This window comes from Notechis scutatus, unplaced genomic scaffold, assembly GCF_049901735.1.
Source record: "Notechis scutatus isolate UNSWTSFEM ecotype Mainland unplaced genomic scaffold, rNotScu1.2 NSCUSCF19, whole genome shotgun sequence".
Lineage (NCBI taxonomy): Eukaryota > Metazoa > Chordata > Lepidosauria > Squamata > Elapidae > Notechis > Notechis scutatus.
The window spans coordinates 425,725-439,496 of record NW_028263146.1 but is presented as its reverse complement, the minus strand read 5'-3'; the positions used below and the strand labels follow the sequence as shown (position 1 = coordinate 439,496).

Below are 13,772 nucleotides of genomic sequence, written 5' to 3'. Positions count from 1 at the left end.
CCCTTTGGGACATGCCTGCAAGACTTTTGGGGTGCACGAAGACCCTGTCTCCTTTTGGGGGGGGGGGCTCTCTCCCCCTCCATGAAATAAAAGGGCTACCGGAGGAGCGGGAAGACCAGGAGGGGTTTTTGGCAAAGCTCTTTTGCCCAGATCTGTCAAGAGAAGCTCACCAACCTTGAGCCGGCGGATGGGAGATCAATCACCATTTTCTCTCTGAGCCGAATCCTCACGGGTCGGCCAAGATCAACGCAGGGAAGTGGGGCCTGGCTGGCTCTCCACATTCGGGGCGGGATGGGACGTGTCTCTTCCAGGTTTGGCCCCTGAAGACAATCTTGTTGATGGGAATCGGCTGCCAAACGATCCATCAGGCAGACAACGGGGGCTTTTTTTTCCGCTCCATTTTTGCTGGAGGAGATTCAGAGGGGGGGGAAGGGTAATTATCTTCCTTGTCAGGACACACACACACACACACACACACACACACACACACAAACCCCAATGTGTACCTTGGCGGAATTGGACAAAGACATGAGTGTCTGGTTTGGGCTGCGTGCTCCAAGGGAAGGCTAAGCCCAGACAAGTCGGGGCCTTGAAGCCCTGGTTGATCCTCACCCATAAAGGCAAGGCAGCTTCCTCCTCTGCACCCATCTGGACTACTGCCCCGTGTTTGAAGGCATCCCGGGAGCATGTCAATCAATCACAATAGAGCTGGAAGGGACCATGGAGGTCTCCCAGTCCACAACCCCTGCTCAAGTAGGAGACCCTATACCCATGATGGAAAACTTACGGCACATGTGCCACAGGTGGCACGCAAAGCCATTTGTGATATGGCACGTGAGCTGCAGGCAAACTTAACTCACTGCGCATGCACGTGCCTTACAGGTGATTTTTGGCCGGTTTGAGACCTTTTTCAGCCTCCCAAAGGCTTGAGGAAGGCTTCTGCAGGCTTTGCAGGCCGAAAACTAGCCCTGTTTCTTCACTTCCTGTTTTTCCGAAAATACCGAAAGTGATGGAAGGGGCCTAGTTTTCGGCCTACAAAGCCTGCAGAAGCCTTCCTCAAGCCTTTGGGAGGCTGAAAAAGGCCTCAAACCGGCTGAAAATCAGCTGTGAAGTGCAGTGCAGGTAAGGGGGCAGCGGGGGTGGGTGGGGCTTATGCACACATGCGTAGGGGGCGTGGGGGGGCGCATTGCCTTCTGGGTGCTGGCACACGAGTGCAAGTGTGCAAGCGTGTGCACAATTTTTGGCACAGGAGCCCCAAAAGGTTAGCCATCACTGCCCTTTACCCAGGGGTGGGATTCTACCGGTTTGGACCGGTTCTGGCGAACTGGATGTTAAATTTGCATCTGGTTCGCCGAATCGGTATTTGAACCAACCAGCTGGTCCCGCCTACCCCTCCCCTCCCAGGAGTCTCTATGTGGCCCATTTTTGATGCAGGTAAGTGCAGAGTCTCTATGGGGGCTGTGGGAGGGGGAAAATGGGCAGGTTTCCGACTTCTGGGGGGCCTCCCGAGCCCGGGAGAGGCTGTTTTCGCCCTCCCAGAGGCCTGAGGGAAGCCTCCCGACTCTGGGAAAGGCAAAAAATGGCCCTTCTGCATGTTCCGGTAAGCCACACCCTACCATGGCCATGGCCACCCAGCAACTGGGCAGCGAACCAGCAAACGATTTTTGTCCTCAAGTTTCTCCTTAATTCCAGGTTGCTCCTCTCTTTTAATCGGTTTCCATTTTGTTGCTCCTTGTCCTGCCTTCAGGTGATTTGGAAAATAAGTTGACCCCTTCCTCTTCCTTGGGGCAGCCCCTCAAATACTGGAACACTGCTATCATGTCACCCCTAGTCCTCCTTTTTTCTAGGCTGGCCAGACCCAAAGGCAAAAAAATTTTTTTGGGTGAAAATACATACATGGTTAGAGAAAATGATAAAGCAACAAATAGATTTAAAGCCAGAAATATTTTTGTTAGGTATTTTGCTAGAACAATACAACAAAGAGAATGTATATTTAATGCTACATGTTTCAACGATAGCAAGAGTTGTATTTTGCACAACATTGAAAAAATGAGGAAATTCCTTCAGATGAAAATATAATTTTTTAAAAAAATACTAGAATGTGCGGAAATGGAGAGGTTAACGTTAAAGATAAAGGACAAAGAAGATACAGAATATGTTTTAACTTGGGATTTGTTTTACCATTGGTTAGCTAATAAAGATAGAAATTAGAAATTGGAAGAATATTATTATATATAAGTAAATAACGTTATTACTGTTATCACTATATATCTGTAAACTGACTCAGATAATACACTGCTTATTAAGCACTTATATAAAGAAAAATGTATAAATATTTTTTTTTAAAGCATGCTGGCTAGGGGATTCTGGGAGTTCAAATTGAGCAACACTGCTTTAAAAGATCGTTTGTTGTGATTAAGTACTTTCCACATTTGGAAATTCTTTGATAAGCGAACGTGGGAAAGAGGGTTCTGCGCAAAGACTTTATTAATATTTAACAACAAGGAACTGAATTAACTTTTATTAAAATGGTTTGTCCGAAGCTTATATTAATACAACAGCACATCTATCAACTCTGGGTCCTTGCCTTGTCTGGAAGTAAATCGATATTCCTGCCCCACCACCGCTTTGGGACGGGGATTTCCTATGGCTTGAGCCATTCTTCTCTTTTCATCTCCACTTTTCCCCCCTGGAAGATAAAATGGAAGGTGGAGCTCTCTGGACAATCAACACACATCTTAGGGCTGAGATTTCCTTGTGGTCTTCTATTCAAGAATGAAATAATCCTGTTCTGCTTCTCAGACCAGGTGAAGTTGATTTGAGTCCTGCATCTCATTCTCTCTCTAACTTTCAACCCCCCCACTTTCTCTCTTCAAGAAAAGATTAGACATTCATCTATACAAGGCATAAGGCAGGGGGTTGGCTAGAAGATCTCTAAAGTCCCTTCCAGCCTTAGGATTCTGTGATATTCTCATTTTCTCTCTCTTTCTCTTTCTCATTTTTCTCTCTCTCTCTCTCTCTCTCTCTCTCTCTCCTTCTCCTTCTCTCTCTCTTTCTTTCATTCTCTCAAATATTGGAAGATGCTCTCCTGTCTCCCCTGATCCTTCTCTTCACTAGACCAGCCGTGCCCAGTTCCTGCATCCGTTCTTAGTATGTTTTAGCTACCAGTCCCTTAATCCTCTCGGTTTTTTATTTTTTTATTTGTTTGCCGAGCATGTATTAGATAACCAATATAAGTATAAATGTGGTTATTAATACATGATATTAACATGTGATATAAATACCCAATATACATGATGTATTATTAATAAATGCTTCTCTGCACTCTTTCTAGAGCCTCAGCATTTTTTCTTATATCATAGTGACCAAAACTGTATGTAATATTCAAAAGCTAGTCTTATCAAGGCATTACAGAGTGACACTAACACTTCACATGATCTTGGAAATTTCCTCCATACTTCCAGGTTGCGTCTTCTCTCCTTGAGGAGTTTCCACCCGTTGCTTCTTGTCCTGCCCTCAGGGGCTTTGGAGAATAGCTTGACTGCCTCTTCTTTGGGGCAGCCCCTGAGATATTGCAAGACAGCTATCATGTCTCCCCTGGTCCTATTTTTTTTTTATTATTAGAATAGACATACCCAGTTCCTGCAACCGTTCATCGTATGTTTGAGCCTCCAGTCCCCTCATCATCCTGGTTGCTCTTCTCTGCCCTCTTTCCAGAGTCTCAACCTCCGTTTTACATCGTGGCTACCAAAACTGGATGCAGGATTCTAGGTGTGGCCTTGCTCAGGCTTTATAGAGAGGTGTTAGTACTTCATGTGAGCTGGATTCAAACCCTCTGTTGATGCATTAACCAGTGGAACTGCTGGCCTCCAGAAGTTGCCGGTGCTCCATCACTGGCGGTTTTTAAGAAGAGACTGAGCAAAAGTTTGTCCAGAATAGGATAGGATCTCCTGTGGGTTGGTCTAGACGACCTCCAAAGTCCCTTCCCGTCCTGTTGTTCTGTGTTCTAGGAAGGGCCCAAGGCCGAAAGGGAAATTATACCTGGCCAAAAAGCCATATTTTTACATTCTGAAGGTGAGGGAGGGGGGGATTTTTTATGTCAAAAGACTTGGGGAACCAGCTGGATGGGATGAATTCGTGGCTCACTGACGAGAAGGCCGATATTGTGCCCCCCCCAAAAAAAGTATGTTTGAGAAACTTTGCAGGGGTTCGGTGGTGCCCAGAAGAACAACTGGTTTTAATTACAGGCTGGAAATTAAAAATGGGGAGGGGGCTTGGACAGAGAGAGCGAGAGACCGAGAGCCAGTTGGCCTGCTCTGGTTTTCCGCCTGGTCTCCTCCCTGTTTTTGCAAAACTGTAATCCTGGCCTTTTCCTAAACATCTTGACAATGTCTCCTTAACAGACAGATGGGTACAGGACGGAGGGGGGGGGGGACGGACTTAATTGGAAAAACAGATCCGTCAACACTTCCCATTTGAAGCCTCCTTCCTTGAGTTTTGGAAAAAGTTTGAAATAAAAGCCAAGGGTTAGCAGAGTGGATTGGCTCGCTCGCTCGTATCCCACCTTGTTATAGAGGTAGACCTGGCTTGCCGATCGCCTTGCTTTAGCGACCGTTCGAAGTTAGGACGGCATGGTCAGGGTGCTGGCTTAGACCCTGGGATAGGGGGTCTTCTGATCCCGCCTTCAGGCACAACATCACCAGGACTTCTAGCCTTAGGCACGAAAGCTGGTCAAGGGACTTTGGGCCAATCACCGGGAGATGGTGAGTTCTAGTCCCGCCTTAGGGCATGAAAGCCAGCTGGGTGATATTGGGTCAATGACCAGGAGACAGGGAGTTCTAGTTCCAACCTTAGACAGGAAAGCCAGCTGGGTGACATGGGCCAATCACTAGGGAAAGGTGAGTTCTAGTCCCGTCTTAGCTATGAAAGTCGGCTGGGTGACTTCTGGGTCAATAACCAGGAGATCATGAGTTCTAGTCCTACCTTAGGCACAAAAGTGAATTCAGCCCAGTCCCTCTCGGCTCTGCCCACCTCGCAAGGTTATTTTTTGGGAGGGGGGGGAAGAGGAACAAGGAAGGAAGACCAGAACCATCTCCTGAAGTTGTGGGTGTCTGTGTGTGTTTGTGTAGGGGGTCTGTGGGCTCCTGTTCCACCCAAGGGCAAGCCTTGCATTCATGAATGAGTTAAGGAAGGACCCTTTTGTCCCGGTAGGGGTTCAGTCAGGTTTTCCACCAAATTTCTCTGCTTAAAAATCAGGTGGAGAATCTCAAAAGGCCCTTCGTAGCCACGTTTAAAAAAAAAATGCCGGCCATTTCTCCCCATCCCAGAAAGGGAGATGGCCAATGTTAGTCAGCTGGGATACATTTAGGTCCAAATGATGACCAGCTCCATCTAATCCAGTCAGGGGTGGGCTTCAAAAATTTTAGCAACCGGTTCTCTGCCCGGTCGGGCCCACATGGAGCCCGACTGGGCAGTTGCTAAAATTTGGGCTCCGTGTGGGCCCTGTACTTACCTGGGATCCAAAATAGGTTGCATGGAGACTCCCAAGGTGGGAGGGGCCAGCCAGGGGGTGGGATTTGCCAGTTCACTTGAACCGGCCATAAAAAATGATGAAATTAGCTACCGGTTCGCTTAAACCAGGGTGAACCATTAGTAGTCTACCCCGAATCCAGTGTTCCTGAAAGCTGGCAGCTTTTAAACCATGGGGACTTCAACTCCCAGAATTCCTAGCCAGGGTTTGAGAATCATGGATTGAATCTCTTAATTGGGGTACCTTGGTGCAAGGGCTAATGCTGAAGTGGTACGCCCAATGAACAGGGCGAACCGATAGAGTCCCTGGGGGTCCCTCTTCCCCAGTGGGATGGGGCTTCTATTGAATTCAATAGTAACGATCGAGGGGGAGGGATTGCGGCCAGGATAGGTTAAAAAAAAAAAGTCAAAATGGCAGCCATCATTGTGCCATTGAGTGCTTTTAGTGTGTGTTTGCATGTGGATGTGCGACTGTCAGACGTAAAGAATCCGGACTCCGCGTTAGGTTCCACTTACATGGATTTCTTGCTCATAATATACACAAGAATCTGGCCAAGTAAATGTTCGCACGAAATTGAGGCTAGATAAGAATGAACAGAGTTCAAGACTTAGAGTGTTTGTGACAGGGTAAGGATTCCAGGCTGATGGCTCCCTTGACTCCTCCCCCAGGCTCTGCCTCTTTTTCTTCTGCTACATCCACAAATTAATTTTTTTGATTGCACCATCATGCATGCCATTTTGATTTTCTTGCCTGCCCCTGTTTGTCACCCAGAAGAGCATTTTGAGGCAAGAAAATATATATTTTTTGGGGGGGGGAGCAAGGAGGAGACTTTTGGAGAATTGTCCTGTTGGAAGGAAAATCGCAAGCTGGGAGAAAAGATGCTGGAAACAACATGGAGGCCTGGTTGGAAAGAAAGATTCTGTTTATTGGTGAACAGAACCACCGTGCAATACGGGCTTTGTGTTTCTGAAAGGGTGTTGGGCAATTCCGATGGTGGCTAATGGCTTTCGTCTTGTGTTGGATCTTGGCTGAGGGGGCTGCTTGTTCTTATTCTATTGCTCTGCTTTTGTTAGCTGTCAAAACTTTGCTGCAGGGAGTTTCGAAATAACCTGCCTTGAATGGGCTTCTGCTGGCAGTATTGGCTTTGCTTATTAATGGAGCCATCTAGATAGTTGGCTTCCTCTTTCGGCAAGCTCTTTATCTCCTTAAGTGCTGGCATCTGCTGTGAGCTATTAAAAAAATGGGGGGAGGCTGCTTTCTGCCTTTAAAAACACGTTTCTCCATTTTCTTCTTTGGGGAAATATAATATCCTGCCTTTTTTATATATAATATTTCCCAAAATAGGTCAGTCTTCTGGTGGGGAGGTGTTCCCATAGTCCCCCTCTTATGAACCGTGGGGGCTGGCTGGATTGGGCAGGGAGAAGTCACCTTTGCTGGAAGCCACGAAGGAGAGATTGGGGAGGGGGGAAGGGTGGGATTCTACCGGTTCGGAGCAGATTGGGCGAACCCCTTGTTCCGATGATCGGCTGGCTCTGAACCGATTCACTGCAACTTGCATGTGGGCCCAGCCGCCCACCCCTACTCTTTCCTGTCCTTTATTTCCTGGTTTTAGAGCACAGCTGATTGGCATGGCAGGCTGGTTTGCCGCAGAATAAGATTTTTTTGGCTCGTACCCTTGGCCGCGCCTGCTTCTCCTCCAGGGTTTCACCTCCTCATTATTATCATACCAGATTTTCTCCTCGGCTGGCCTTTCCCCATTCTTTTACCATGGCCAATGGGCCACGGCCCTTCCGTCCCAGGCCCTTCGTTGCGGCCCATTCGTCGAAGTACAATTCACCTCCGGCGTTTGGGCTCCCGGGACAGTTCCCCGTCCCCACTGCACCGATTGCGCCACGGCTTCAATGACAGCATTATCAGTGAGCTGACTGGCTGGTGGGGAACCGTCCCGGGAGCTCAAACGCCCAAGGTGAACTGTACTTCAACGACTGGGCCGTGCCCAAGGTCCTGCAACAGAGCAGCCAGGGCCCATTGGCCAGGGAGAAAGGAGGGCTGGCTGAGGAGAAAAGCTGGTGGATAATAATGCAGAGGTGAAACCAAGGGGATGAGCCGAAAAGTCCTAGACCCATTTGCCACGCCTCGGCTGTTTGATTCACAGGAACTGCACTACAAGGTAGGAACTCGAGCTTTTCTAAACGCGGAGTGCGCGTGCGATCACCAGACCGGTTGTTATACCTGTGGAATCCTCCCACTGGGAGGAGGCTTGGGGGAGGGTTGCAGTCCGTGGTCTTGCAAAGCAGGCATCTTTCAATGTTGAGATTCTGCAACGGAAGTTGGTAAATTCCCCTCCCTCTGGCTACGGCTCCCACCTCTGCCGTTCGCTCCCCATTTGTGACAGATCCCAAATCTTGGCATCCCTCCCAGAATCTCTCAAGGCATTGGGAGGGGGTGGGGGGGGGGGCTTACCACTGTCCATTTAGTGACCATTCAAAGTTACAACGGCACTGAAAAAGAGTGACTTATCACCGTTTCTCACACTTACAGGCTCTTGAAACCCCGCGGTCAAAATTCAGACGTTGGGCCACTGACTCCCATTTATGACGGTTGCAGCGTCCTAGGGTTACGTGATTCCCCTTTAGTGACTTCCTGACAAGCAAAGTCCACGGGGAAGCCAGATTCACGTTACTAGCTCAGCAGCTGCCGTGATTTACTTAACAATGGGGACAAGAAATCTATAGATAAATTAATAAATGAGAAAGGAAGGTTGTAAAATGCAACATAGTTCACTTAGAAAATTGTCTCGCTTAGCAACATAAATTTTGGGCTGAATTATGGCCGTACATTGGGTTCCACAATCAGCACTGAGGGAAAACTGGTCTGGCCTTCTCAGAATCCCAGTGTTGGGAGGGACCCTGGAGGTCATCCAGCCCAACCCCTGCTCTAAACAGGGTTTCAAATTCAGCTGTCTGTGGGAGGGGAGTGAAGAAACCCACCATCTCTGGTGACTTCCTGAAGTTATTTTACTCTTCTCGAGGGATAGGAAGGAAGGAAAAAGAAACCCTAACCCTAACCCTAACCCTAAGAAACTTCATGACAGGGAGGACAATTAACCAGTGGAACAACTTGCCACCAGAAATTGTGGGTGCTTCAACACTGGAGGTTTTTAAGAAGAGACTGGACAGCCACCTGTCTGAAATGGTAGAGGGTCTCCTGCCTGAGCAAGGAGGCTGGACTAGAAGACCTCCAAGGTCCCTTCAGGTTCTATTCTGATGGATTGATGGGATCCTTTCTTCCCTATGCCGTCCGTCTGGTAAACTCGCAAGATTCATTTTTCCCACCATGTACACGTATACCTCCAAACTGGACGTGTGTTGTTTCTCTGTGTCATATAATATATGTGGGTAGAGACATGATTTTGTATTTCTTTATTTATTTTGTCATGTTCATGTAGTGTATATTGGAGGGGTGGCCCTTTGAGAGCTGCACGCAAGGAAATTTCATTTTAATGTGTGCCGATTAGGGTACGTTCAAAGTGAGAGTAAAGTTATTCTTATTAACAATAGATTTTTATTGTTTTCCACCAGTGCAAATCTTATTTAGATTTTCAACAGCTTTTGCATCAACATATACTATTATCTTACATTTCCATCATCTATTTGTACGTATCATTAATACATATTACCTTTATTTACAATTACTGTTATTATTTATCTTTAACTCTTTTATCTATCTAGATAAAGTTATTCTATTCTATTCTATTCTATTCTATTCTATTCTATTCTATTCTATTCTATTCTATTCTCTCATTTATTCTCTTCTCTTCCTTTCCATTTCCTTCCATTCTGTTCCTATATCTTCTTTTCTCTTCCTATATATTCTTTTCCTCTTCTCTTCTCTTCTCTTCTCTTCTCTTCTCTTCTCTTCTCTTCTCTTCTCTTCTCTCTCTCTCCTCTCCTCTCCTCTCCTCTCCTCTCCTCTCCTCTCTATCCATTCCATTCCATTCTCTATTCTATTCTATTATTATTCTTCATTCCAATATCTATTCTATTCTATTCTATTCTATTCTATTCTATTCTATTCTATTCTATTCTATTCTATTCTATTCTATTCTATTCTATTCTCTCATTTATTCTCTTCTGTTCCTTTCCATTCCATTCCCTTCCATTCTGTTCCTATATCTTCTTTTCTCTTCCTATATATTCTCTTCTCTTCTCTTCTCTTCTCTTCTCTTCTCTTCTCTTCTCTTCTCTTCTCTTCTCTCCTCCCTTCCCTATTATTTCCTTCCCTTCCATATTATTCTCTTCTCTTCTCTTCTCTTCTCTTCTCTTCTCTTCTCTTCTCTCCTCTCCTCTCCTCTTCTCTCTCCTCTCCCTCTCCTCTCCTCTCCTCTCCTCTCCTCTCCTCTCCTCTCCTCTCCTCTCCTCCTTCACCTTCACCTTCACCTTCACCTTCACCTTCAGTTTGAATGCGCCTTCCTGAGGTTTGAATTCTGTACTCGGAGGAAGAGGCGCCAGATCTGGCCAGAAAGGGAGCCGCTCAGCTTCCCTCCATCTTTTTCCCTCAAGGCTAAATGGGGGGCGGGAGGGGGGCTGAGCTCATGAATTCTTAGCAACTGAAGCACATCAAAATACTTCCTTAAATAACCCCTAGGGCAGGAAACAATATGTCAGAGCACATTAAAATTGAAAAACCATTTCCCCTTAAAGTGGCAGATTGGGGAAGAAAGGAACCAGAACACTCCTGTTTTGAAAAGGGGGAAAAAAAGAAGAAAAGAAAAGCAACAAGGAGCTGAAACAAAAGTCCTTTCCTAGCCTTTTTTTTTCCATTTGTGAACAATATCCTCCCTTACTTCTTTGCGACGGGCCTGCAAGGTAGACCAGCTGGATCAACATGGGTGTCCTCCACTTAACAACTGTAATAGAGGTCAGAATTTCCATCCTAAATCATGACCCTCACCAGGGTCACCAGATTGGATTTTATGATTTCAACCATGCTGAAAAAGTCATAAAATCAGGCACAATTCACCGAAACAACTGCCTTGCTTTCAAAATACGATCGAACTATGTTGATCAATTGATAAAAATTTGAAACTTGAAAACAGCTGCCTTGCTTAGTGATGGAAACCCTGTTTTGAGTGTAGTCACAAATTGAGGACTACCTATATGGAGGCTAGGTGTTATTTTTATTCTGTGTCTTATTCTATGTTACACCAGGCTTAACCCTCTTCTGAATTTTACGCTCAGGTTTGAAACGGGGGGGGGGGGGGGGAAGGATGCATTTCTGTCTGGGAAATGCAAAACTGCATTTTTGGTGGGACAATGGCATTTTTGTTGGGTGCAAAGATGCCATAAAATTCTGGGAACAGTCACAATTGGAATCGTTCATTACATTTCTACCCTGCCCAACTCTCTGCGACTCTGAGGGGCATAGAAGCGGGATCTGATGCTGTCAAGGTGTTGCAGGACAACTCAACATGGGCAGTTCGTTGTGTGGACAACTCATTGTGGGTGTCTGGATGGAGACCTGGGCAGGCAAGTGAGTGAGCAGGTGGGCTGTCAACTCTGCAGCTGACCTGGCTGAAGCCATTTGTTCCCTACCTCATAGTTGCCATGATCTTTGAAAGTGGGGAGGGAGGGGAGGAAGCAGATAGACCGGCTATCAGTCAAAACAAAAAGTTTTCTTGTGGGAACCAAGGTCATCCCAACAGATGGCAAGTGGAGAGGAGTGACCAAGCAGCCTCCCAGCTACCTTCATTGGACAATGTGATTGGTGACACCTGGGGAAGGAAATATTTGCTCTTTTAACTAGGGGGAAAACTGCAGGAAACTTTAGAGTTGGTTTTCACTAGCTGTGCCAATATGATGTGTCCAACAAACATGTCCTTTGTCATGCCCCTATCGGAGTCTGTAGGAGGAGGAAGCCGAACAGCTGACAAGAAGTGGGAGTGTGGCTCCATTGGCTGTGGAGGAAACGGGGAAAGGGCAAAGTCCAGCTGGGCAGAGCAGGGGAGAAGTAGAACAAGGGAGCGGGAGTTCAGAGGAAGACCCAGGCCCACCGCCTCTTCATCCTAGGGCACGCAGGGAGAAACAGAGAAGAGAACAATGGGTTGCATGGGTTGCGTGGGAGGAAAAGGCCCTGATTCCCTTCACTAGGCACACCTGGGAACACAGTTTATAAGAAAGGCAGGCTGCGTGCAACAAGCTGTTGGGAGCAAATGTGACTTTATCTTGTGTTGTCATTGCTTATCTGTGTTCCTGGCATCTTCCCAACTGTGTGAGTTTTGCCATGCCTTCAAGTCTGAAATTCTTGCTCCTGCCCTGCCAAGCTAATTACTTCAGTTTGGTTTGATTGGATTTAAAGTGACAGTTTGCGTTGATAAGGTGACTAACTATCCTCCTTTAGGGAGGACAGTCCTCCTTTTGTAAGTTCTGCCCTCTCTCAAAAAGTGTCCTCCTACATATATCCTCCTTTTTGATATTTGCAGACTAATCTGTAAATCTCCGTATTTGATCGATGCCGATCCGATCCGTTGTGCGAGATGTGACGTATCTGTATTTGACATGACGATTCGTCAAGGCTCGGTACAGTGCGGCGAGACGCGATTATGAGACGCATGCGCTCCACACAGGAGAATTGTTTTGAGAGAGTGTGCCAGGAGCAAGAGTGCGCCATGCGCAAGAGTGCGCCATGCGCAAGAGTGCGCCATGCGCAAGTGGCTTTATTTTTTTTCTTCAATTTATTTGTGTCCTCCTTTTCATTGTAAAAAAAGTTGGCCCATGTTTTGGACTTCATTTTCTGCAGTCAAAGGCTGTTCCTGGGAGAATTTTTCTCCAGCCAGAAGGTAACCTGGACGATGGGGGCAAAGTTGGAGATAATAAAGGGACTCTTCTTATTTGACTGTGTTGCCTTTGTGCCACGCCCCGGGTCATCACATCCTTTGAGAAGTCTTCCTGCCTTGGAATTCTGCTTTTGGTGGATGTGTTACTCTGAACCCTGACATGGGCACAGTGACCACGGCGCCCAGGGGCTTCCCATTTTCACGTCCCCCACAGGAAGCTCCCATCCACCAAATCCTCCTTGCTGCCTGCCCTGTCCTCTGCCACCACCACCGAATGGTCTGAACTTGGAATACCCCGGAACTCAGCATAGAGGCAATGGCAGTGGGGAATGCAAAAAATGCAGGATTCAGTCTGGATCAGTTACTAGGACCAGTCTTCTGAGTTTCTGGACTCGTGTTGTAGTCCATCTTTGGGGAACTTCTCTCTAGCAATTCGAGGTGTGGTATTCAAATGGTGCGTGTTGTATGTGGGTTTTTTTATATTCTGATTGCGTTGTGTTGGTGGCTGGCTTTTAAGCCATTGGCTGTCATTTGCTTGTGCTGCCCGGCCCCCACCTTCTAAGTACTTGATAGGCTAAGCAAAGCAGCCAATCAGCACTCTTGTTGACTGACGGGGGAGGGGGGGTGTCCGTTTCCCAGGCTTAAATCGCTTCCCTGGCTGTTTTTGTGCCTGCTCGTCCAACAATCTTAATAGCTGCAAAGTTGAATGTGTGTCCTTGTACATTGCAGTGTGAAAATGGGAAGCCCGCCGCTGCCGCTGTTTGCTCTGCCCACTCGCCCAATCGCTTGCCAACCTGCCCACCTGGCTCTCCATCTGGGAACCCACAGAAAGTTGTCCTCGTGGAAAATTGCCTATGTTGAGTTGTCCCACAATGACTCAGTGGCATTTAGTTGGCAGAGGTGACTTGGCAGTAGCAAGGGACTCACCCCTGGGTGTTCACCCCCAGCCGGCCACCCTGAGTTGTCCCATTGTTCCACTGTATAACTGTAAAACTTTCCTGTAGACCTACAATGGATGGTATTAAGGAAAATCGTGTGCAAAATGGGGAAATGTTAACAGTGCATACAAAACTACGTGAACTGGGGTAAAGTGATACAAAATTCAGACAAAAGGTATAAAATGGGGCAAAACTCACTTAACGACTCCCTTGCCTAACAACAGAAATTTTGGTTTCCATTGTGGTAGTAAGTAAAGAACTGTCTGTACATTAAAAAAAACCCAAGTCATTTTATTTATTTATTTTTCTTTTATTGGCCTTTATCAATTGCTTCTACAAGTCACAAAAAAAAAAAAAAAAAAAAAAATCAAAATGGGAAGCCACAACCCTGCAATTGAAGCCTTACATTTTTTTTACAAGTGTTATGACTTTTTGGAAACACACACACACACACACACACAGTATAACC

The 13,772-nt window shown here is 46.6% G+C and overlaps 1 protein-coding gene across 1 annotated transcript in view; it reads left to right on the top strand.

Annotated features, from left to right (window-relative positions):
* NRTN (neurturin) overlaps positions 1–13,772 on the top strand; it is a 63,768-nt gene that overhangs the window by 34,695 nt on the left and 15,301 nt on the right. The window lies entirely within an intron of this gene.